Here is a 25,646-nt window from a genome sequence, read left to right as displayed (position 1 = left end):
CTTTGATCTGTTTATAGATATTACAGTTAAATTCAAAGTAATTCTCACGAAGGACAATGTCCAGGCATTGAAGAATTCATTTGTTTGGTCCCTCCGGAAAGTTGTTGTGTTATTAATATTTTTGTTTGACTCTTCAAATAGAGTATTTGTTTGGAGGTGGCTTGTTTTGCTCTTTTTTGTATTATCTCTGTAAGAATACCCCAGGACAAAAATTAAGAAATCCTAAAGAAGTGAATTTCTCAAACCATATTGCTGAATATGACTTTTGTCAATGTCTCTTTAAATTAGATCTCTTACTGGTGAAAAGGATACTTCTTGTAAGGACTCTGGCTCATCACCCAGCATTAGGTGCTTGCTTCATCATGGGACCTACTTCTCACTCTATCTGTAATTCAAGTACTTAGCCCAGGAGTAATCTCATCCGGTTTTCAAAGGTCGATTGGCCTGCAGGGACTCTTTAGCCCATTTTAAAGCCACATGGTAGCAGAAGAGGCCGTACAATAAAGAAGGTATAAAGAATACATCTGCACTTGTCAAAGATTGGAGCTAAAAATAGAGGAGAAAAAAGTATTTCTTTACCTTCATACCCGCCTCCCTGTGTAGGTTAACCTATGCATAGTCTTGACAGACTCCGTACCGGAGTGGCGTCGGGAGCCATTTAAAGGGAGAGTCAACCAATATGTGGCCTCCAGGTAATACAATCAGACGTCACCTGATGTGTTTTGTCACAAAGTCAGCATTTTCTATATTGTGTGCATTTGGGATAAGTTGCAGTGTGTCAACTTGGAAGTGCATACATGTGAGTCAACATCATTACTACATGATTTTTTACATTGCAGTTTTTACCACAACCGCCTTTACATCACAATTAGAGTGCTGCTATGTACATTGCATATACCTTTTTTTTAATTTACAAAAACCTTTATTGAGAACAAAAAAGGCATAGATCACAGCAATCTGCCTACATCCACAAACTGGCCGGCATTGTGATGACATGTGCGTATCGATGATATCTCGTCAGGGTGGGGGAGTACACAGCAAGCCTCCTACAACCCTTCCGGGCCGACCGCGTTGGAAGGAGTATGAGGTTGCAAAGACAGCAATTGTATTATGATCAAACTGTGTAGAATGCTAACAATTAAAAGAGAAGTGAGAAAGAAAAGAAAAAAGAAAACAATGGAGAGGAGTGCATGCACTAATATACAATGATCATGCGGTGCATAACAAAGGTTATGGTGTTGTTCAGGCAGTAAGAATGCGCAGAGTAGCGTCACATGGTGTCCCATTGTAGCCAATGTGGGAAAGTGTGCGGGCGAGGGCTATAGGGGCGTACATTGCATATACCTTGCATGTCTGTCTTTAAAGCAAACAATTGTTTCAATTTTCCTGTTTTCAAAAGTTTGATTTTGATGCACAGATGTAAACTTTCATAACCAAGATAGTAGTTATATCCCAAGGGTCTACTGCAATAAAATTTCAAAAACATCAGTGGTGTAAATTAAACAAATGGTCCAGGCATTTAAAAAAAAACTTCAAATATTAAATATTGTCAGTTAAACTACATTAACACATAAAAATCCTATAAAAAGCATTGTCCACCCTTTTATGGACTCAGCTGAGGGGATCTCTAACAAGACCAAAGGTGTCTTATCTAATTGAGGTAGACAACATAACCATCATACCTATATTTTTTTAAAGAGATAACCTCTCTACAAATTATCAATCAGCTTCCTCGTGATTCTTCTGGCAAGTAAGTAGGCAGTCAGTTTTTTATGTGTTTCTTTTCTCTTTTAAGGTAGTGCAGGATAATCTGGGTTCGTTGAATTTTTCTCTGCAATGAACAGCACCCATGTGGCTAAGCAGCATATTTCATTCTTTGACAAAACGTGTTCAGTAGGAGGAATGTTCTCCATTATTTACTGTTCTGTTGATAGAAAAAAAAATACGATGTAAAACTTAAACATGTTCACATTTGCATTTTTCAGTATTTTTACATTTACATTGGATTGTCTCTTGAGTACTCATTCCTTTTTCTCCTTTTTCACTTTTCTTCAACTGGAATTTTGTGTATGATTTCTATATTTTTCATATCATTGCTCTTGTTAGATGGTTCTTCTGGTAGAATAATTACATCAATCACTTAGGTTACTCCTTGCACATTCTTTTAGGAAGGATTTCGCTCATTTGCTCTCTGAAGAAAAAAAGATTGTTGTTGTTTAAAATACTTATTATCAAAACATGGACTATTATGTTGTGGATATATGTCAGTAGTTAGATTCTTGGTATTTAGATAGTTTTTATGAGACAGAAATTATGTCAGAAATTATGTCCTCACCTTCCCCACTTAATAGTACAGAATTACAATTAATATAGGAATCGAAGAAATGTATTACAAGCTTACATTTTCAAGTATTTATTCTTCAAAAAAGAGAGGAAGTTAATTTGACTAAATCGGTGGCACTTAGCCTGTCCTTGCTGCCAGCAGCTTTGGAAGATCTACAAGCCCGTTATTCGCTTCATTGGTCTGTCGAGTCGGTCCCCTACCTGGGCGTACAGTTTTCCTCTATCCTACAAAACATGCGACACATCAATTATTCTCTCCTGCAAACACACATCCGGGCTGCTCTCTCACAATAGAAACGATATCCGCTATAATGGCTAGGGTGTATAGCAGCAGTAAAAATGACCATCCTGCCCAAGATCCTATACCTTTTTCAGACCCTCCCTCTCTCTCCCCCAGTCGGATGGCTACAGATCCAGTCAGAACTGTCTGCCTTCATCTGGCAGGGACACAAGCCGAGACTGAAGCAACAGGTAAGTTTCCTCTCACCCCAAGGGGGTCCCGAACCTGACACTCTACTATGCCAAGTTAAGATGAGTACTAAACTCATCCAGTTGCGCACTGTGCACTTGGTGTTAATCCTACACCTTTGGTATTTGAATTTTTACACAATTTCAAACTTTGTTTAACAGTTATTTATTTTCATAATCTGTTGCTTTGATTAGTTCAACACAAATTTCATCTTACATTCAATCTACTTAGTCCAAAAAATCCTATAATCACAATACTTCATACAATAACATTTCATCAATGTTTTAACAAATCGTCATAAATGAACAATTTTCACTCCTGGCCCAATGCATTTCGGTACCCTTTTGGTACCTTCATCAGGGGCTGATCTAGAAAGTAAAAAGAATATAGTGTGAGCGTTCTATTGTTTTCAAGGATGTTTGGGGGGTGGTGTTGTAAATAATGATAACTCGTACCTGCTTGATGTATATATAGTGTCAGCTGCAAAGTAATCACGGTACAGCGTTGTAATGATGTTGATGCAAAGTGCCCAGTGACCCAACTGGTCAGGCACTAGGACCGGCCCGAGTGAGGGACGAGGGCAGGCGGAAAGGGAGGAGCTGGGGACCAAGTGGGCAGGACAGGGCAGTATGCTGCTGGGACATGAAGAAGGAGGATGACTAATAAAGAAGGTCCATGACCCTACCCCACTGTGTCCGCCTGAGTTATTGGGGCTGGACACGACAACTGGCGACGAGGGTGGGATGAAACCCCAAGCGTGTGGGCAGCCACAGCAGCAACCGGCGACCGACTGGCCCGGAGCTCGCCCCACGTCTGGAGGCTCGAGCACGCTGCGAAAAACGCCCACCGAGTGCCCACCTCGGCGGCGGAATAGCGGTCATTAAAGCGCCTACCGAGTGCCCACCTCGGCGGCGGAATAGCGTTAAATAAAGCGCCTACCGAGTGCCCACCTCGGCGGCGGAATAGCGTTAAATAAAGCGCCTACCGAGTGCCCACCTCGGCGGCGGAAGCGCGCTGACAAAAGCGCCCACCGAGTGCCCACCTCGGCGGCGGACGCGTGTGGCCAAAGAAAACGCCTACCGAGTGCCCACCTCGGCGGCAGAAGTGAAGGAAATAGAAGCGTGTGGTCAAAGGAAACGCCTACCGAGTGCCCACCTCGGCAGCAGAAGTGAAGGAAATTGCCCTACCTTGATTGGTGACTCAAGCTGTGGACCACGGCTCCGGTGAGTGAAATCGCCGCCTAACTGGCCCCCCCCGCCAAAGAAACGAGCAGAAACGACCGAAATCTCGCTGAAAACGAGATTCCCGGCGGCCATCTTGAAGTCAGGCAATATTGACCAATCCCCTGCGAGGGATCATCGGCGGCCATTTTGAAGTCAGGCAAAGTGCCTGAAACAGCAAATAAGCACTGACAAGCAACAAACAAGCATTGCAAGTAGCAAGCAAGCATTGGCAAATACAACAGCTGTAACAAACAAGCATTGGTAAATGCAACAGAAGAAACAAAACAAGCATTGGCAAATGCAACAGAAATAACAAACAAACCTTGGCAAATGCAACAGAAGTAACAAATAAGGACTGACAAGCAACAAACAAGCATTGGCAAGTAACAAATAAGCATTGGCAAATACAACAGCTGTAACAAACAAGCATTAGTAAATGCAACAGGAGTAACAAACAAGCACTGGTAAATGCAACAGAAGAAACAAACAAGCATTGGCAAATGCAACAGAAATAACAAACAAACCTTGGCAAATGCAACAGAAGTAACAAACAAGCACTGGCAAGTGCAAAACAAATGGTGTAAACAAACATAACAAGCACCAGATAGTGCAAATCTCGAATGCGACAAACACAAGCAAATGTAACGCTACGCAAAGAGAAGAATTAAAATAAAGGAGGTGAGAAACTAAATGGTCCAGAATCATACCGAGATAGCTGCAGATCTTACCAACCTAAAAGGAAACAGTCCTGTGACCGTAGCAGATCAAGATCTTCCTCCATCATGGCGGTGGGGAAAGCAACCCAACGATCCAATCCCTACATTGAAGTGCCACCCCCAGTGACACAGACTGACATTCAGAGTTTGGGCCCCAAATGGAACCGGTGGCTGGAATCACTGGACGACTTTCTTGACGCCACGGTGAGCGAAGAGATGGAAAATGTCTGACGTTACTGCTCCAGTTGGTGGGCCATGAGGGCCGACGTTTAATTAGAACATTTTCTGAAAAGGACACAGAGACTTATGAAAGATTACAAGAGACATTACGTGCCCATTTCGACGCAAAGGATGACGTGGATCATGAACGCATCGTTTTCAACACAGCACGGCAGGAACCAGGAGAATCATTGCCAAACTTCATCACCCATTTGCAGAGTCTGGTACAACGCTGCCACTTCAACACATTTACAAATGAGGACGCAGTTCGACTTCGGGTAATCGAAGGCTGTTCAAGGTCTAGTACAAAGCACAAGATTCTTCGAGGGCATTTATCGCTAAAGGAAATAATCAAGAAGGCCGAAGTTGGAGAGCGAGTAAAAGCAAGAGAACTATCAAAAGAACCGCACCTATGTGCAAGACACCAAGATACCAGAAAAGAGACATCTCTAAGGTCGGTGAATAAAGCACAAGAAATAAACAAAACCAGAAACGGGGAGGATGAAGACGAATCAGAGACAAGACAACGAGAGAAACAAAGTAACATGAAGTACTCTGAGTCAATAACACAAAAGACCGAGATGATCCAGGAGTACGACAGCGTCACTTATTCAACCTCAAACTCAACATGTAGTGCAAGTGATTATGAAGCAGATGAAACTTCAAGTGAGACAGATCGCACCAATGGACCAGATGACAGCCTGCCCAACAAATGTGCAAGAAAGGCAAATTATAGAAGTCTGGACCAGTTACGCCAGCACTGGAATTCGGTACATGATCACACCCGGGAAGAGGAAGACAAACACATCCACGACATCCGAGACAATGAAGAAACAGAGAGGAGGCCATCATCATCACACGAGAGAGGTAGAAATGAAATGCCAAGAGATCAACCACAAGAGATAGATATACCAAGAGATCAACCACAAGAGATAGATATGTGGTCATCAAACAACCCATCCAGTAAGACGACATCGAAGTCATTTCGAGAAAGGTACCCGGAAAAATATGCCAAAGAGAACTCCGACTCTAGGAGCAGCTCGTCACGGCCTACCTATTTAAAAAATCATCTATTCAAGACACACTCAAGAGAACGGTATCAAAGGACATCGTCAGAAGACTCCTCTGATTCAGAAAGCACGTCTGGTCGATCCCTCGAGTCGACCGAGTCATGGTCCCAACGACGGCCATGGCGTCAACCACCTGAACACACCTCAGAACCAAAGGACATCAGTCACGTCAAGAGTAAAGTATCTCACATCAATGTCCCTGAGTACTCAGTCACTTCACAAGACAACCTGTCATGTCAACCGCATATACATCAAGATACAAACCATATACCTTCACCACGGATAGGGTCAGCGAGGCTGACCCACAGGGCCTACGGAAAGAAAATAAAGATAGTGGACACTACCAACCGGATAAGAAAGGAATATCCAGTCACCCCGCAAGGAAGACAAGACGTGTTAACAGAGACAGACCATCATCCGATGAGAGAGAAACATGCACAGGCCCAGACGGTCAAAGAGCTCACCAGTCATAAACATGAGTGGGAGTGGTTGAGGCAAACAGAGGCAGCGAATGAGTCCCCGAACCAAACCAAGATGGTCTTTTCAGATAGCGCCTCACCGTCTGGTATACATGACTCTGAACAGGAAGGCAGTGTTGTCCAGGACCAGACAAGACAAAAGGAAGTACAGCTGATTGGAAACCACCACGAACCTGAGCACAAGAAGACCACGCGAGAGAAGCTGATTGGAAACCACCACGAACTTGAGCACAAGAAGACCACACGAGACGTCTCGCAATTACAAAGATACACTACTGTAACAAAAGATGTTCTCGTCAAAGCAACAGAAAGCCATACAAAAGAAATGGAGATGCATCTTCGTAGCCCAAATAGGCGGCCTGCAGACCCGTGTGGCTGACTGAGGAACCATTAAACATGTTAGACGCTAAACTTATTTTGTCAACAAGGGGGAGATGCAATTGTGTGATGCAGTCCAGCGTTTCAACAAAACGGAACTATAAGAACTACAGAGGCTGACGGAAGACGACTCACCCGCATCGTGAAACCGTAACGAAACTGGAACAGAGAGATCCTGAGACACTGCCAACTGACAGTCAGGCACTGATGGAGACTGCCGCTGAGAATGAGCCCGACAGGCCATACCGTATCACTTCATCGAAGAATTCAAAAGAAAGACAATTTCCTGTTTGCCGTGGTGTATATTATTTTGTTTTCTTTATTCACAGAGGGGGGAGATGTAATGATGTTGATGCAAAGTGCCCAGTGACCCAACTGGTCAGGCACTAGGACCGGCCCGAGTGAGGGACGAGGGCAGGCGGAAAGGGAGGAGCTGGGGACCAAGTGGGCAGGAAAGGGCAGTATGCTGCTGGGACATGAAGAAGGAGGATGACTAATAAAGAAGGTCCATGACCCTACCCCACTGTGTCCGCCTGAGTTATTGGGGCTGGACACGACAAGCGTGTTAAAAAAAAATTTATTATGCAAAACGAACGGTCTTAATACTGTAAAATGCTAATATCTTACCTATTGTTAAGTATTGCCTGAATCTCATAAGGCTGTTGAAAAAATAAAAAAATGCCTTAAATGAAACCAACTTTCAATTTAATTTGAGCTTGAAAGCGATAACACTCTGTACGAGTATTCAGAATTCCTACCTGATCTTCTCTGTGTAGACCTGTAGAAGCATAAGGAACGCTTAGAATGGTTGGATCACATTTTACACGTGTCCATAGCGTAGTGTTTTAAAAAAACGGGCATACCTGTTGTATTTCGATCTGTCAACCTAAAAAAAGACGCAAGCCGAGACTGAAGCAACAGGTAAGTTTCCTCTCACCCCAAGGGGGTCCCGAACCTGACACTCTACTATGCCGCCACACAACTTTGGTACTTAGTTGAGTGGAGCAGGGCGAAATCAGAGAAACACTGGCTCTTCCAAGACCAGGCTGTCACCGGTACGTCCCTCATGAAGATTCTCTTCCTCCAGAAACGCTATCGCCCACCCAACCTGTACGCCTCTTGTTGGATTTGGGGGTCTCTAGTTGGCACAGGTAGGTACTTGTGACAAATAGGGACCCTTGCCTCTAGTCAGGGTAAGGGGGTACACTCCTAAAATAACCCCTGCTCACCACTTTGGTAGCTTGGCACGAGCAGACAGGCTTATCTCAGAGGCAGTGTGTAAACCATTTGTGACCACATACTGTAACCCAGTGACAACACTACATATGGACACCACACAGTTGTATATTAAAAAGAAGTATTCTTTACATAGAGTTAAGACCATAAACGACAATAATACTCAATACTATACTAAAGATGGTAATTTTAGCTTAGTTCAGTTCAGTTCTTAAGATGCAACACTTTGCGTCAATGTACCTTACGATGCGTTGCACTTCCACAACAAGTAATGTTGCAGTGATGAAAATGCGGCAAAGTTTCGGTGCAAAGAAATAAAGATGTGAAGATCTTCCAGATGCGGCACACTTCTACGATGATGCGAGAAGTCTCGATTCGATGCGTTAGCTGCAGCTGCGACACCCTTGTTCAGCGATGCGACGGCAAAAGCTTCTGCTGCGACACTCTTCTCCGACGTTTGCGAGAAACCTCCGCACGATGCGACAACTTCAGCGGCGACATCCTTTTTCAGAAATGCGACGGCAGCAGCTCCGACGGTGGTGCGCTTCTCCGGGGATGCGAGGCGCTTTCCTCGATGCGGTACAATACGACAGCTACAGCGGCGACACCCTTGTTCAGAAGTGCGATGGCAGCGGCAGCAGCAGCGACGTGCTTCTTCCTCGTTGCGAGACACTTCTCTTGATGCAGTGCAATACGACAGCACCAGCGGCGACACCCTTGTGCAGAAGTGCGATGGCAGAAAGGAACAACACTAAAGTCCTTATTAAGATGTCGGACCGACCAACCTCCGGTTGGCGGTCCCGACCGCAGCATTACAATGCGACCACACATGGTGCGGTCACATACTCCCATTTCTTTATGGGAGCTGGTGCTGAGGCCATAAACAAGCCATAACACAAGCTCCCTTGGAGAAATGGGCGAATCTGTTCACCCTTGTACTGCATGGCAGCAGCTCCAGGTGCTGCCACACGGTGCAGGGATTAACAAGATCCCCAACCGGAGGCTGCAGGGTTAAGGGGGACGTCTTAGGGGCCACCAAAGTCGCTTTCCAACAGGCTTTCCATGTCAGATAGGCTGACATGGAAAGCCTGTCGGAAACCAACATGATAATCCCTATGGCGGAAACACCGTCCAAAGTGATTACGGGCAGGCCTCTGACAGTCCGACAGACTCCCTGAGTCCGTCAGAATCCAGTCAGATTGATCAGCTGGTTTCACTTTGGACAGCCTGCATTGTAATACAGCGGTCAAAAGTGAAACCCTTTGATGAGACCCGTAAAGCCTGCGGTTGGAGGCTTTTCAGGTCTCATCGTAATGAGGCCCTAGGTGTTCAAACTCAGTACACGTGTTGATTGCCTTAATGATGAGTTACTGTGGCTTTCAGCCTAATTCGTCCCTTCGTACACTGGCCTTGATCATTATTCTACATAATGTCTCCTCTCCATTACTATGTTAGTATCCTGGAGTCAGTCTTAGTCTAGTGAATACTTTACCTTATTTGGTTCATTGGTGTATTATTCTATGCAATTCTTTAGAAATGACTTATCACTAATTGAACTAAATCTATATATTATGCATAATGAATATGTGCCTCCCCCTTAAATCACAATTTGACTTTTGGTTTACTCCTGCCACACTTTTCTACTAGGATGCTAAAATTCCTAGTTCACTTTCACTTTTATTATATTTTTAGGCTATATACACACTTTGAAGCAGAGTCCTGGATACTGACCATTTTCAGTTGACACTGCGACCTAACTTAAGTTTTTGCTTGCAATTACATGCCTCAGAGGAAAAGACACTGTGTGGCATATGTCAGATGATGGCTTCACCATTTTTAGGGACCCAAACATGTTGAACTTCTGTCAGGGTTGGATTGACACAAAACCTTATCATTAGCACCTTTAAACCTTCCAAAAGGCATTCCTAATAAAAGGAAAGATTGACCATTAGGGTGTACATCTCGAAAATGATGGCTTTGGCCATAACATATTTATCACAAGGTACTGCTTTTTATGATATATACATACAGCAGCAGGACAATGAAGGGGTTAACATAATCCTGTAAGACCACCATGCGAAGATGTCGGGCCATTTTGCTATCATTTTTAGAGATAACAGCACTATCGCTAGGCCTGAGCTGGATGTGTTCTGCATGACTGAGCTGCTGTTGTGTCATCTATATGCTCTCTCATCAGTTATACTCATCACATCACACTAATTTCAAGCTATTCTTTATAGAGATTACGTCTTGAGTGCATTCAAACCTTTGGTATTATGTATTTTCGTTTTCAGTCTTTGTGCCAATTCACCTAATCAGTCCGGTATTCTTAACAAGATTGACCTTTTATTTGGTAGCCCTATCTCAAAGCTTAAAGATGACTATGTAAAAAGGATGGCACATGGTTAGTTTGACTTTCTCTTCAGTGATGACTCCATGTACTCAAGCTAATCCAGAGCTATCACTTCTAATATTTCCTTACAGCTCTCACTCAACTACTAAAAGGTTGACACATGCTAATGGGGCCATTGTAGTGGTCAGTGCCTGTTCATACATCACAGAGAAGAAATTGTTATCCTCCCTAGCCTGCAATGGCCTCAATGTTGCTCGGGATATTTCTGCCTATGCAGCTCAAATTATTTCCTGGGTAAACGAGGCATTTTTTCACATTGAACCATTGTAAGATTGTCACCAGTGCTGCTCACACTAGTCGACCAAATGCTATTTCACTGAGTTAACTTCTGCTCAGTGCACCTGAAAAAAGCAATTACTTTTATGGTATCTTGACTATAATAGCACCACTCTGAACACCATGACACTACTACTGTGGAGGAGGCCTCAAGCAGGAGATAGTGTCACTGTTTAATACTATAAAATCAATCAAATGAAAGTAATGCCTCAGTTTGGCAGAGCGTTCAAAGAGGCGACTAGCAGCCATGGACTTCCATTGGAGTACACATGGGCCAAATAATCAACCATACTGACATTCAGCAACAATCCTATTTTTCCCCAGTTTCAGACCCATATCCTTGTTAAATGTGGATTTGAAGATCTTGGCAAAGTCTCTTGCAAACATGCTGAAAACAGTCATATCATATGTTATACACCCTTTGCAGGAGTGGTTTGCCTGAATCGCTTCTCTGCCACTAAATTGAGGACATTATTGCATGTCATATGGCAGGTACAGGATGACTGTGATGTGAACGATGCATTGAATGGTAGGTACCTGTCCAACTTTATTGAGAAACTAGGTCTGGGGTTGAAGCTCATGTGGAAAGTGAAGTAGAAATACAGGGATCCCTCAGCAGTGCGGAAATGTGGTGGCTTAAAATCTCCAGCTGTTAAAGATATGTGAGTAACTATGCAGATCTATCCATTTTCTCCATTGTTGTTGCTGTTAGAACTTGAACCCTTGCGTACCTCAATCTGGCAAAAGGAGAGATATGTGAGATTGAAAATGTGGCAAGTGAACATACAATCATGCTAAATACAGATGACATCATGATAAGCCTGTCAAAACCGGGTATGTCAATCGTGGTACCGATTTCAGAGACTTCATCCTTCTCCTTCTTCTCTTGTTACACATTAAATTGGTAGAAGTGAATCAAATGTTGATGCCTCCACTGATATTGGGCACTTTTATGACTTTAAGACATATCTGCTTCCTACGCGCCACTTTGTCCCAAAGTGGGTACATACAGAGTAAGATATTCTGCAGTCTAAGTGAGGGCTGAATCATTTACATTATACTTATGAGGACTCAGGAATGCTAAATCTCTTTCAGGGCCGTTTCTACCATTAGGCAAGACTAGGCGGCCGCCTAGGGCGGCAAAAAGGCTAGGGCGGCAAAAGGGGGAATTCTTTTTTTATTTGAACCTACGAAAGTAAAGCTAGGCGGCCGCCTAGTCTTGCCTAATGGTAGAGACTGCCCTGTCCCCGGCTGATACAAGAAGGTGGCAGGGGATGGGGGGTACTGCAATGCTGAAGCCAGTTTGCAGGGCCGCCTGCGGCCATATCGGGCTTACCAGCTGAACCTGATGCAGCCGGCTCTCGTCTGTTTGTGTATGGGAGCCATCCACACCCCCTTCCAGGCGTGAGGCAGTTCTAAATGGGGCAGAGGCACCGTATAAAGAACTGAGCTCCGCAGTTACCTGTCGGCGCTCTGCCCGCTGAGAACTCACATGGGCAGCCTCCCTGTTTCTCCACTGCAGCACAGCCCCTCCCTCAGCCTCACCCACCTATCCTTCGTTTTCCAGCAACTAGGGCATCAGCCCACCAATAGCCCAGATCAGATGCCACCTCTCGAACTCAGTGCAAGCATCTCGCTGGCGGGCACTCCAGCCTTACCCCGAGTAACGCCGACCCGATAGCACAGTGCAGCACCAGACTGTCCCTGCGGCCCAGTGTCAGGACCGTCCGCCGGCCCGCTGCAGAGGGCAGAGGCTCGTCCCTAAATGCCGGCGGGGTGCAGGGGTGTAATGCCACACTCTACAGGGACTTTGCTCAACCAGGGCCGCCGGATTGATCAGATAAACACGCTTTAATGTGGCACGTCTATGCTGCCATATTCATTGACCACGCCACCTTCACATGATTGTTGAAATTTAAAACATAACAGGAGTCTAGATAAATCCTTGTTATGCATCAGGCTGTAGCTTCTTGTAGGCAAATTTTTCAGAGGAAGCACAAACTCTTCAGCTAATTCAAGGACTGCATATGTTTGAAATGGGTAATTATTTTGTGTCGATATTCATATGGTGAAAGTACATGCAAAGGAGGGCTGGATGTGCAGTTGATTAATTACAAAACTGCTGGATTTATTGTGTGTGTTATAAGGGCAGGGCTCAAGTCGAGACCAGATCGTCTAGTCCAGGTTTTCAACAGGACTACAAATCCCTGAGTGTAAAGCGAAAACTTGGACTGGACGATCTACTCTCGCACGGAAAGCTCAGAACCCCGAATAATTCCACTAGAAATAAACACACTTTGTTAATTTCAGCCAGCGCCTCTTTCAATATTACTAAAAAAATTAGAATTGATAATAAAATAGAAGAGAAATACATTAGTCCAGTCCATTATAAAACAAAAAAAATCTATATATACACTAAAATGTAAACGCTCTATTGTGTATAGGCCTTGCACGCTCCTGACTGCCACTACCTAATGCGTCAGAAGGGGAAGTGTGCTTTAGCACGCTTAATTGATGAACTCGAAAAAAGTACTGGTGATACAAGACATCTCACAAACACGCATATACTGTCACTGAGAGAGAGGTGCTGAGGGGGTGCTACCCACGGAGAGGCATTGCGGACTGGCACTGTTTAAATGATAGTGAAGGGCACTGAGGACTGGCACCGAGGATTGGTACTCACAGATTGTCATGAGGATTGGTACTCACAGAGGGGCACTGTGGACAGGTACTGAGCAAGGTGTACCGAAGACTGGCACTGAGGACTGCTACTAACAGAGGGGCACTAAGGACTGTAACTGGAGAGGTATTATGCAGACTGGCACTGAGCGAATGGCACTGAGGATTGGTACTCACCGAGGGTCTCTCAGGACCAATTGAGCATTGAAGACTGTGTTGAGTGAGGGGTACTGAGGGCAGGTACTGACCAAGTGACCCTGAAGACTGTGTTCACTAAGGGGTACTGAGGGCACGTACTGACCAAGTGACCCTGAAGACTGTGTTCACTGAGGGGTACTGAGAGCAGGTACTGATGAAGTGAGCCCTGAAGACTGAGTTCAATGAGGGGTACTGAGGGCAGGTACTGACGGAGTGAGCATTGAAGACTGTGTTCACTGAGGGGTACTCAGGGAAGGTACTGACGGAGTGAGCACTGAAGACTGTGTTCACTGAGGGCTACTGAGGGCAGGTACTGACGGAGTGAGCATTGAAAACTGTGTTCACTGAGGGGTACTGAGGGCAGGTACTGATAGAGTGAGCCCTGAAAACTGTGTTCACTAAGGGGTACTGAGGGCAGGTACTGACGTAGTGAGCATTGAAGACTGTGTTCACTGAGGGGTAGTGAGGGCAGGTACTGACGGCCTGAGCCCTGACGGCTGTGTTCACTGAGGGCAGGTACTGACGGAGTGAGCCCTGATGACTGTGTTCACTGAGGGGTACTGAGGGCAGGTACTGACGGAGTGAGCATTAAAGACTGTGTTCACTGAGGGCAGGTACTGACTGTGACTTTGAAAACTGTGTTCATCGAGGGGTACTGAGGACAGGTACTGGGTGAGTGAGAAATGCAAGTTACTATTTTTTTTGTTTCTGGTTTTGAAAACGAGGTGCACTTGACGCCTCTGTGGTATTTAAACACAAGGCTCTAAAGGGCATCCGTGTACATGGTTCTGTGAGTGTATGGATGCCGTAACGGTCTGGCTTGGGCCTTTCGTTGAGGTCGTTTGCAGGACTGACTGTTGTGATCGTGTTTCCTGTTAGTAAATGAGAGTAACATAGAAGTGTTCGGCAGTAGAGGGTGTGCCTCTCTAGCCTGGATGACAGGGGGAGAGAGTGATGGTAGTAAAAGGGAGGGGGCGGTATTTTTTAATACTCGCCTAGGGTGGCAAAACACCTAGAAACGGCCCTGATCTCTTTCATCCGCTTGTTGCAGCATGCTTGAAACAGCAGTTGCCAAACAATTGGACAAACACAGCAGACTGCATGTGAATGTCCTCAAATGGCGAAATTAGAGGATCCTCACTGACGGTTGACATTGTACTGGATAATAAGGTAAAAACATTTGCAAATCCACAGTTCAATGAATACTTTAACTCATTTTCAGATTTGCATTTTCAATATGATATACCACCCTGTCAAATCCGGAGATATTTTCAACTGTCTCATTGCTTGTGACTGCTGCAAGGCACCCTGGCTGTGGTTCTGCCCCAATCTGCCATTCTCAAATAGCTACATATCTCCAAAGGAGCCATATATCTAGACTGCATGTGGTATGCTGCAGGTGTGTATATAGATGAGGTCCTAATTGGGACCTCATCTATATACTATGGGAGTGCCAAATACTTACACAATATTTTATGTTTATCTGGGTTGGGATGGAATTAAGTATGGGGGTAGATTTACCTCTGTCATCTCGATCTAAACTCCTTCATGACACATTAGACATCCCTGAAATCAGACGTCAGTGCGCAAAGTGGTTCTGGACATCCATGGTAGTGTCCGAAATCGATATACTGAGCCTTTGAAAAAAGATGAGGATCCTGACTAATGCCTCAACAGGGAAAAGTAATATTTAGGGGTCCATTAGGATGGCGGGCGGATTACCACCACCAGGCTGGCGGTAGCCACCACCAGCCTGGCGGGGGCAATCCGCCCGCCATCCTTCCCTGTATTGCCCCCCGCCATATTAGAATGGCGGGTGGGACCACGGCGGAGCAAAACACCGCCCGCCACTTTTCCGCCCCGGTCGCTGCACGCTCCCCAAGGCCGCGCCCGCGTCTCTGCCTGCGTTGCGGGGACGAGACAAGCGGTGAGTGCAGCGCAACCCCGCATAGCCCAGTGCTTACATTGACGAAGCGCACACGCCTCCAGGCCCCTGAGGGATAAACTACGTGCCGCCGCTTGGCTGCAGGGGACAATGGTGAACAGAGATCCCAGAGGCCTCTGCAAAATGGCGGCGGCCATGTTGCACCGTGAATAATAATAAGCAGCTGAACGCCTGTAGCCTCAGCGGGAATAACTGAATTGGCAGACTCCTCTGTGATACCTCCTGCGCTCTGCACTGAATTGGGGTGATAACACGATTTGGAGGAATACTATTGACTGTGGCTATGAATATCGCCTGGGCTAACTGTGATATTGCTGAGAGAAAAGCGTGTGTGTGCCACTCGGAAACGGCTGTGTTGGCTCTGTTCTTCACGCTTCTTGATTGATGCTGATTGCGAACACACAGGTCCGCCAGTGACATATTGGGGAGACGAGGCTGGAGTGGAAGCTGCGAGAGGCACCGTACTGTGCTGTTTTACAGTGCTGCTGTGATACCTACAAGGCACTCCCGAGAAGTGACGTAGTAAGGCTACCGCTGTTGACTTGCTGTTGGTGGTTAGTACAATATAGGCCATACCTGGGCGAGACGCGTCACATCATGGGCAAGCCTGATGTCCGCCAGCTGAGGCTTACGTTTGAGTCCAGGAAGGGCCCCAAGCCAGGACCTGTGGTACAAGATACCGGCGACCAAGAGGAGATGAGTGGCAGCTCACGGCAGCCAGCTGCGGATATGCAGACAATACTCGCTGAAATGCGACAAGGCTTTGCCACAATCGTGGATAAAGTAGACACACTGACTAGCCGCATCGACACCATTGCCGGCAGACTCGATACACACGATACCAGGCTGAAAGAGGCTGAGCAGCGTATCTCTGATACGGAGGATGTAACGGTCCAATTGCGCAATGCTGTCACCCAAATGGAAAACTTGATGCGCTTTATTGACACTAAGAATGAGGACATTGAAGCCCGCAGCCGGCGCCATAACGTACGCATACTGGGAATACCAGAGAGTAAAAATTCTGGCAGGATGGAGCAGTATGTCGAACGTCTTCTCAAGGCAGTCACCGAAGAAGGAGTGCTTTCCCCTCAATTTATAGTAGAGAGGGCACATCGTTCTCTAGGCCCTAGGCCCCGGCCTGGTACCATCCCTAGGCCCATTATTGCTCGTCTCCTTAATTATCGTGATAGAGATGCTATCCTGAAACTGGCCAGAGAGAAGAAGCAGCTTTCTTTCGAAGGGGTGTTGTTCACAGTCTTCCCAGATTTCACCATGAAAGTGCAAGAGGAGAGGAAAAAATTCAATGGGGTCAAACAGAAACTCAGGCAAGTGGACTGTGCGCTTCTATATCCGGCGAGACTTCGCATAACCCATCAAGGGAGGCAGACCATTCATACAAGTCCGCAATCAGTGGAGAAGTTCCTGAAAACCTTGCGCCAGCGCAACCAGCGGGGAGAACATCCAGAGGTAGAAGAAGCGACGTCACTCTGAGACGTTAAATGACTTTCTGGAGCACGACTGGTTTGAAAGAGGAGTTCTATCTGGAGGGAGGTAGCTTATCCCTATTCGACTTTTCCGGGTGTGTTGGTGGGCTAGGTGATCCTACACAGGTATCCTGGGGCCAAGCACTGGTTTACTGTCATTTCCCATATTTACCCGCTTTGACACATTAGAGTTACGCGGACAGTGGTTAAGACCTTCTTTCCGGACACTCCTGTCTTTTTCATCTGGAGGCTGGTGTTTCACTGGCCCCTGGGCTGAAGGCAGGGACATAGTGTGCCACCTAGGATACAGTGCCCGCATGGGAGAACCCCTTTTGCAAATTGTATTGTTGTTTTGTGGGCAGGGAGGGGGGTGGGATGTGGAACTGCTGGCATGTTGGGGATGTTTCAGTGGGTGGGGTGGGAGGAGTTGGGACTAGTTCTGTGCCATACTATTGAAAATGTTTGTTATGTGAGACTGAAGTGTGCATATCTACTGGTAACAGCAATTGTTGATCAAGGCAAGAACATATCATGGTTGTTGCTCCTATTATCCCACTTACTTGTTCTCTGTAGGAAGATATGGCAAGTCCAGGACTAGATTGTATCCTGTCATGGAATGTCAGGGGGCTCGGAGATGCTAGGAAGAATAGGCACATACTGGCATATGTGGATAGGCATCAGATACAGGTCTTGTTATTGCAAGAGACGCACCTACATCCTCACACTCGCACCACGTTTGCAAGTAGATGGGCCACGGTCCAACTCTTCTCTTCCTACTCCTCATATGCAAGGGGAACGGCAATACTGATTAAAAGAGATGTCCCATTTGCACCCCTTGGGCAATGCCTTGACATTTCTGGGAGATACATCATACTATGGGGCAGATTGGGGCATGAAACCGTCACCATAGTCAATTGTTATGGCCCAAATGTGGACACACCAGAATTCTACACTACACTATGGGGTAAGAATCAGATACTGGATGCAGGTTCCTCAAACGTTGTCTGGGGGGAACTTTAATGTGACTTTTGACCCTACACTGGATAGGGCTGACGGGAAAGCTCAATACAATGTGAAGGCAAGGGAAGCTCTACAGGGCATCATAGATGAAGGTGGGTTGGTGGATGGCTGGAGATACCTACATCCTGGACATATTGAAGGCACGCACCTACTCCGATCACTGCCCGGTATTGGTAACACTGCAAATGCCGGGATATGATAAACCACTACGGACGTGGCGACTCCAGCCCCCAGCTCTGTTAGATACCGTCTTCAGAGAAGAACTTAGGCAGGAAATTGAGGATTTCTTCCCACGTAATAAAGGCTCAGTAGACAGCGTAGAGGTCATATGGGAGGCTTTCAAGGTCACGATTAGAGGTAGCTGCATAGCCAAGGGTAGTGGGGTCCTGAAAGATATTCATAGAACACTGAGCAGACTGGAGGATGAACTGAGGCACCTGGAGCGTACCATGCAGCAACAGGGCGGAGGGCAAGCACAGAGTGACTTCAGAGTGAAATTGTGAGAATATGAGCAAGAAGCTGAGCGCGAGGTCAAGTTTCAAAGTCGCTGCTGGGTAACGCGCAAATACAGGGAGGGAGAAAGACCTGGTAAAGACCTTTCTACTATTGCACGTCATCAGCGAGGCTCCACGAATATCTTAGAAGTCGTAGACCCACAGGGTGAGAAATGTAGAAATAGTGTTGAGATCCTTAACTCGTTTACTCAGCATTATAGGCAACTATGCACCACCCGCAGCCCGGGCGTTGTAGATCTAGATGACTTTGTGGGAGAGTTAGCTTTATGCTGGCTGAGTGATGTTCACAGGCATGTGGAAAATGACAATGTATATGTACATAAGCGGCGTTCATTTGTGTTCACCCTCGCCACTGTTGAAGGTAAAGCGAAAGTCACGAAACAGTGGCCCCGCCATCTTGTCCCCTTTTAGGCCCGTCACGAACATAGATAGTAGCCATTTTTGTGTCATGACCTCTCTGCCCACTGCCAATAGCCTGCGTCTCTCTCTCTCCCCCCACTCCCCAGCCTCGCGAGTATTCCCCCACGCCCTGACAGCCCCCGGTCTCTCCTACGCAGGCCATAAACGCACCTCTAAACACGACCCTGCCTCCGTGCTGAACCCCTGCCCCCTCGCTCTTTCATCCCACCCATAGAACAGACCCTTTCGGTAACCTCTTCCTCCCTGCCCGATTGCCCGGCCTGATCCCAGGCCATCACCTAGCCCAACAGATGCAGTTTATTGCTTCCTACAGTAGGACCTCGCCTCACATCAGAGGAGCGGTGATTAATAAAGGCCTTCACACCCCTAGATCTGACCGACACCCCTGCATTCCTCTCAGGAACACCCTTCCTCTCTTCTGATGACCCCCCCAGCTACACCTGGCCTCTCGACCCAGTCCCAAGTCATAAAACTAGGTCTCGTGGATGTACCCCCCCGGCCCCGCACAACAAAACGTGATCTTATCGCCTGCCCAACCTTAGATCAGACCACCCCCTCCTGCCCTAGTGTCCTGTTGGAATGTCCGGCTGCAGATTGCAATCACATGTTACATTTGGGAGGGGAAAACAACATCAGAGCGACCGGTATGGGAATAGGCCTGGAGCTGGGATCCCAAACATGCCCTTTTTGTACTTCAAAGTGTCTTTATTGCAATAAGGAATGTTGTGCATCATAAACGTGTGTATAAAAGACGGAGCCGTAGAGAAACTTGTTAGAGCACCTCGTGAAGATACCCTGTTGTCTGATTTGACGTGTTCTGCTCCGTCGGAATAAACTCCTGTTTCCTGCCTTCCAGTCTCCAGCGCCTGCCTCTTTATTTGATAAATTGTGAGTTGGGTGAGAAGCGGCTAACGCCGGGCAAATATGGAAAAAGGGGTAATCGACCTGACCTGCCTGAACCCTTTGTTTAACAATTGGCGTCCCAAACGTGGGGCCCATCAGCGACACGTGGATCCAGTGAGAGAGGTCCCAACGACAGAGTGAACGACTGCAACGATCGGGAAGAGCTCCTGCCCGATAGACCCTTGTCTGGCAGCCGATCATCCGAACTTCACTGGTTCCGAGCAGACCTCTCTCGAGTGATCTACGGTCCTGACTGGGAACCATCAGGAGTGCCACAGCAATTACGGAGAATAGAGGACGATCGGGCGCTGGAAACGGAAGACGAGAAACTGTCCATGCGGTCCGGGTAAGGTCGTGTAACACGACGAATTGCGAATTGATTGTTTGATTGTCATTGGAAAATACTAGTATTACGCATTTGATTGTTGTGTTCTGAGAGATTCTCTGTCTGCAAACGGGGAAGGATAGTAGTATTCTCCCTTTGCAGATAGTGAAGGGTGGGTAGCGCAGGCTTTTGCCCCCGTTGTAACCCATCGCGCCTACTTCCCTCTCCATTCGATTGATTGTTACCCAAGCATTTATTGTTTTGGAATTGGTTCTCTTTGGATCATTCTCTATTTGCAAACAAGCACGGAGTCGCCATACTCTGTTTAGTCTTTGCAGATAGTGAAGGGTAGGTAACGCAGGCTTTTGCCCCCGTTGTAATCCGTCGTGCCTATTTTTATCCCCCACTGATTGATTGTTTGACCGGACATTAATCGTTCGGAATTGGTTCTCTGAAAGGATCTTCTCTGCCTACAAACAGGGAGGAACAGGAAGATCTCTCTCTTTGCAGATAGTGAAGGGTAGGTAGCGCAGGCTTTTGCCCCCGTTGTAACCCGTCGCGCCTATTTTTATTCCTCATTTGATTGATTGATTGTTTGTCCGAACACTGATTGTTTGGAATTGGTTCTCTCTTTGGGTATTCCCTATTTGCGAATACTGTAGAATAGAAATATTCTATCTAGTCTCCGCAAAGTAGTGAAGGATAGGTAGTGCAGACTTTTGTCCCCGTTGTAACCTGTTATGCCTATCTTCTCCCCATTATTCAGTAGTTGGTTCAGCCCGGACCATTTATTAGAGGTAGACCATCTGGCTCCACCGGAGGACACCCCTAATAAAAAGGACATATATAAAGAAAAATGCGGATTAGCCGCTGTATCGTGCTAGCAAATTAAAGAACATAAAAATCGTTAGGAAAAGCAAAAGGAATCGAGCAAAATCAGTAGGCCACTGATGAGATCTCTTTTCGACCTCGCTGAAATGGAAACATTAGGAACAACCCCTCAGGAAATATGAAACTAGTGAGAAGAGCCGAACTCGATGCTATGACTGCAAGACAGCTCGGCTCCACCGCCCACCCCGCCCAAATGACGACAAAACCCTAGGCAAATATTAGAAATATACAACACTCCAGCAAGGGAACATGTTAAAACGTTTTATTTTACAACTATATATTAAACAACTATTTACATGGCAAACGGCTGCAACACCAAACCCACAATGCAATTCGCCGCCTGCTTGACGCCGTTCCTGTCCCTCCTTCCGAAAAGTAGCAATATTGGGCTACTTTGGGCTATTTTTTAGTAGGTCTTTGGGCGTTAGAAAGTCTACAAAAGCCATCAGCTGGCGAGGTAGCGTCGGTGGCGGCAAGGGGTGGAGGGCCATTGCGCGAACAGCCCAGAGGCGACACCACGCGCCGAGGCCTGCCCCCAGGATGTATCAGCGTTCCGCTCGACGAGCCCCGCGGTTGGCTGACCGGGGGACCCGCTCCTGTGGCCGTGGCAAAGAGCGGCTGGCCGCCATCGACCGGAGAAGTCGTGGGGTGAATGGCCCGGAATGTACTGGTCCTCCCATTCCCTTCTTCTCCCGGCGTCTTGCAGGCCACGGGCGGGGGGGGATGTCTTGCATATGCCTCCGACCCCCCCCTCTTTCATCGCCTGGTCCAGCCATAACAAATGTCAGCGAGACGGCGTGGGGTGCACTGGGAGGGAGAGGCGGCGCAGACGAGCCTCTCCCACCTCCCCAGGTGGAGGCTCCACAGCTGCACCCCCAACGCTCCACGCATCCGGCAAAGGGTTCGTCCACTCTTGCGGTGCAGCGACGCTCCACTCACCCAGCAGGGTCTCGTCCACTGCGGCGGTGCAACGACGCCTCGCCCGGCAGGCTGGAATTCGTCTGCTTTTTCGACCCAGTGACTGCCGGTAGCTGCAGAACTCCTAAAAATGGCGGTCGACTCTGCAGGAATGAACCTGGCGTGCAAGGATGGCCTGGTCGCTGGCCAGCTAGAAAACGAGTCCCCCGTCCAGAAGCGTTCTCCTCAGCTTTGAAGATTCTACGAGAACTGCAGGGGCCCCAGGCCTCCGATGGGGAACGACTGCCATGATTGCCCGCAGAACGACCAAGACGTAGCCACGAGACGTTGGCGCCCTCATGCAGGTGCGAGCCTCAGTTTTGAATGATCAAAAATACTGCAGACTACCGATTTGATCAGTTCCGGTGGAACATCAGTATGACCCTGTAGGAAAGATTGTTGCCCCCTCCCTTTTCTTTGATTGATGGTTCATGTCACTGGTCCCTTCTGTTGCCCCTTAACGAAACTTCTGGACTGCCGAAAGAGGTTCTGGTCCGACCACGAGTTGGTGGAGACATTTTGACTATACTTGGACCCACCTGACCCCACCCAAAATGGCGCCGGTACAAACGAAACCCGCAACTCCCTGTTGTGTTCCGGATGCTCAGATTTTGATATCATGAGATATGTATGCAGTTTTTTTTTAAGCACATGGCGGGAGGGGATGAGTATTGATTGAACATTCGGACAATGATTTGATATTAAGTTCTGACGCGTCATTGATTACAGTATTATTGAAAGTTCGAATTTTCAACACTTATGGTACTTGCTCACAATGAATTTTCGATATGATTTTATTGCACTTATCGTACCTTGATGAAATAAAATGACCACCGACTCAGTTACGTTTTCCTCAAATAAATATGCCCTCAGGTACAGTTCCAGTCTGCTTCGTGGCCGGCCCACGTGGTTGTAGGCCTGCATTTGTACGTCAGCATTTCTTAAATAAAAGTTTTGTGAAAAGCAAATATAGTCGTAGCTCTTGGATTGGTAAGTTCGAATACATGACCATTGTTTCCGATATACGTAAAATACAGGCAAAATAAAGCAATTCGATCACTTAAAGGTTAAAAAGCAAAGTACCCAGAAATATTGCAAATATGAATGGTCCAAGTTCGTTGCGTGTGTTGTGTTTTTTTTATTTTATTTTACTTTTGTGCAACATAAAGCAATCGACAAAGGTCCCGATGTTCTGTTTTTCTTTATATGCCACATATCTCAGAGAAATTGTTTCAGATGCCCATAAGCCAGACCCGGTTCCACTGTAGACCACCCCTCCTCCTCGAAGGAAGAACACAAGTTCACCCCCACTTTGCACTGACTGCCTTTTGTTTCGACCCCCCCCACACAAGATCCGCAATACCACACGTGAGCGATCTATGCAATATACAGTCCATCAATGATTATGCCTCCCGCACCCCCAGTCCCTCTGGGCTTAAAGCGCCGAGATGGAAGGGACTGCACCCCGCGGAGATAGATTGAATACGTGGTAAGTAAAAGCCTTTTGGGTTTATGCGCGCGGATGTGTTTTAAACGCTGCCCCCACCCCTTCTTCTTCCCCTCCTTTCTGCAGGTCGCATCGGAACATCGACTAAAGTGTGGAGAAGACCTAAGCAACGCGAATTTGGGTGATATGAATGCACGCGTGTATGACTGGATGTGTGTAACTCGACTGGATATACGTTACACACGTTGACCTGATAAGAGAGATGTTTTTGTACGACTTGAGTGATGATTGAACGGCTGATGGAATGGGGAAAAAGGGGGTCTGAACATAGTACCTATACACGACGAACACACGTAGATATAACACTCCCTTACTTAGAAACGACCATCTCTCTCTTTCCCTCTGAACCCAGCGACTGGAGGGGTGGCCTGAAACAGAAACTTGGCGGGTTATTGCAGTATGACAAAAATAAGACTCCAACCGGCCCCCGAATAATGCAACCAAGAATGATGTGCACCTACGAGTAGATTCTTACGACATGAAACTCGAAGCTGCCCATTGTTCCCCCAATTGACACCCTCCGTTGCCTCAGCCTGGATACCCATTCGCTAAACACGATTCAAAGATCCCACCGTAAGTACTAGCCCGACCAGGTTAGTTCCCGAACAATTGACGAAAGTGTAAGTATTTGCAACAGAGACCAACAGCAAAAAACAGCCAGGCGAATTAAATAGGAAACTAAGGATGCGCAGCATGCAGGAGGAAATATCTTTGGCCAAGTACTGTTCTATGTTTTGTCTTGAGTTCTGTATGTAATACATGTACCCCCCCGCCTGAATTCATGTGTACGTAGTATATGGATTTACGTTGTCCCTCAGTCTGTGTTTCTATATAACATGACCCCTACTGTTTTGTGTTGTGTGCGCACTAAAGTGGCCTATTATGGTACACGTTTCTCTCTCTCTTTCTTTCTCCCCATGTCGTACGTGTACCGAATAGTTCATTTGAAATGCGGACGACTCTCTCTCCGAGGGTCCCCCTGTTCCCTCTTCCTTTGTATGGTAACGTTGTGCCCCCGCCGGCACGAGCCTAATTGATTTTTCGAACACAAAGGTGTTCGACAAATTGCCAGAAACTAAAACAATTGTGATTTGCCATATTACTACCTCTCCTTTCTGTAAAAATGATAGAACTTGAATTGGCTATGAAGGAAAGGACAGGTAAGACGACTGATGTCCCCTAATCTGGCCCTTTTTATAGGAGGATTATACGTCAGTGGCCTTCTGTTCTCAGCTCGTTAGAAACACAATCTCCTATGCCCAGATAGCCCCACCCCTCTGCACCCAAGTACGGATGTCCAAAACGTCCCCGTTCCTCCCGCTTGACCCCAGCTCCGTAAACTCGAAGTATAACTGATGACCCTGATTAACTGTTGCTCCCCGAGAAAAGAGTGTTTAGCCTCTACCTCTCTCTCATGATGATAGAAGACTGCCAGGGCTTGGGGTAGAAAAACGAGTCTCTACCGAAGGTTTCGATTTCGAGTTTGATGAAGTACACAGTCAATAAGAGTCGGATCTCTCCCTGTACGTCATGAATGAACGCCAAATAGGCTTAGCACATACCCCAGTAGACATGCCTGTATACATGCTCCACAGTGATAACTTCTGACCGTGACCGATGAACGAACCCCCAACTACTTAGATTTGGGACGGAATTGAAATGTATAAATATCTTCTCTTGTCAGTTCTCTAAAACCTGTTTTGTACCCATTCAAGGATACACAGTCCCCGGAAGAGAGGGGCCGGACGTGACGCACAGCCTGGCCACAGATCATGAGGCACGTGTGACCTCGACCTAAGATGGAGCCGCAGAGCAACGGGACGCGGGACGATGCACCACACTCAAACGCAGAAAATGAAGGAATGGAGGGCCGCCTTGAAGCCCTCTACTTGTTGACCAACGCGTGCCAGAAGTCCCCGCCCCTTTGAGTCCGATTGATGGACCTGCCTGCGCATCACCCTTTGCTCCCTTGGTTTGTCT

General features: G+C 46.8%; 1 long non-coding RNA gene across 1 annotated transcript in view; it reads right to left on the bottom strand.

The window, feature by feature from the left end:
- Nucleotides 1-857: 857 nt before the first annotated feature.
- LOC144761824 (uncharacterized) overlaps nucleotides 858-25,646 on the bottom strand; it is an 89,934-nt gene continuing 65,145 nt past the window's right edge. The window contains exon 3 of the long non-coding RNA XR_013595907.1: nucleotides 858-2,191. This is a non-coding gene — a long non-coding RNA (uncharacterized LOC144761824). The remainder of the gene's footprint in view (nucleotides 2,192-25,646) is intronic.

The sequence above is a fragment of the Lissotriton helveticus genome, chromosome 6 (genome assembly GCF_964261635.1).
Source record: "Lissotriton helveticus chromosome 6, aLisHel1.1, whole genome shotgun sequence".
Classification (NCBI taxonomy): domain Eukaryota; kingdom Metazoa; phylum Chordata; class Amphibia; order Caudata; family Salamandridae; genus Lissotriton; species Lissotriton helveticus.
This window is presented reverse-complemented; position numbering and strand designations above follow the sequence as displayed.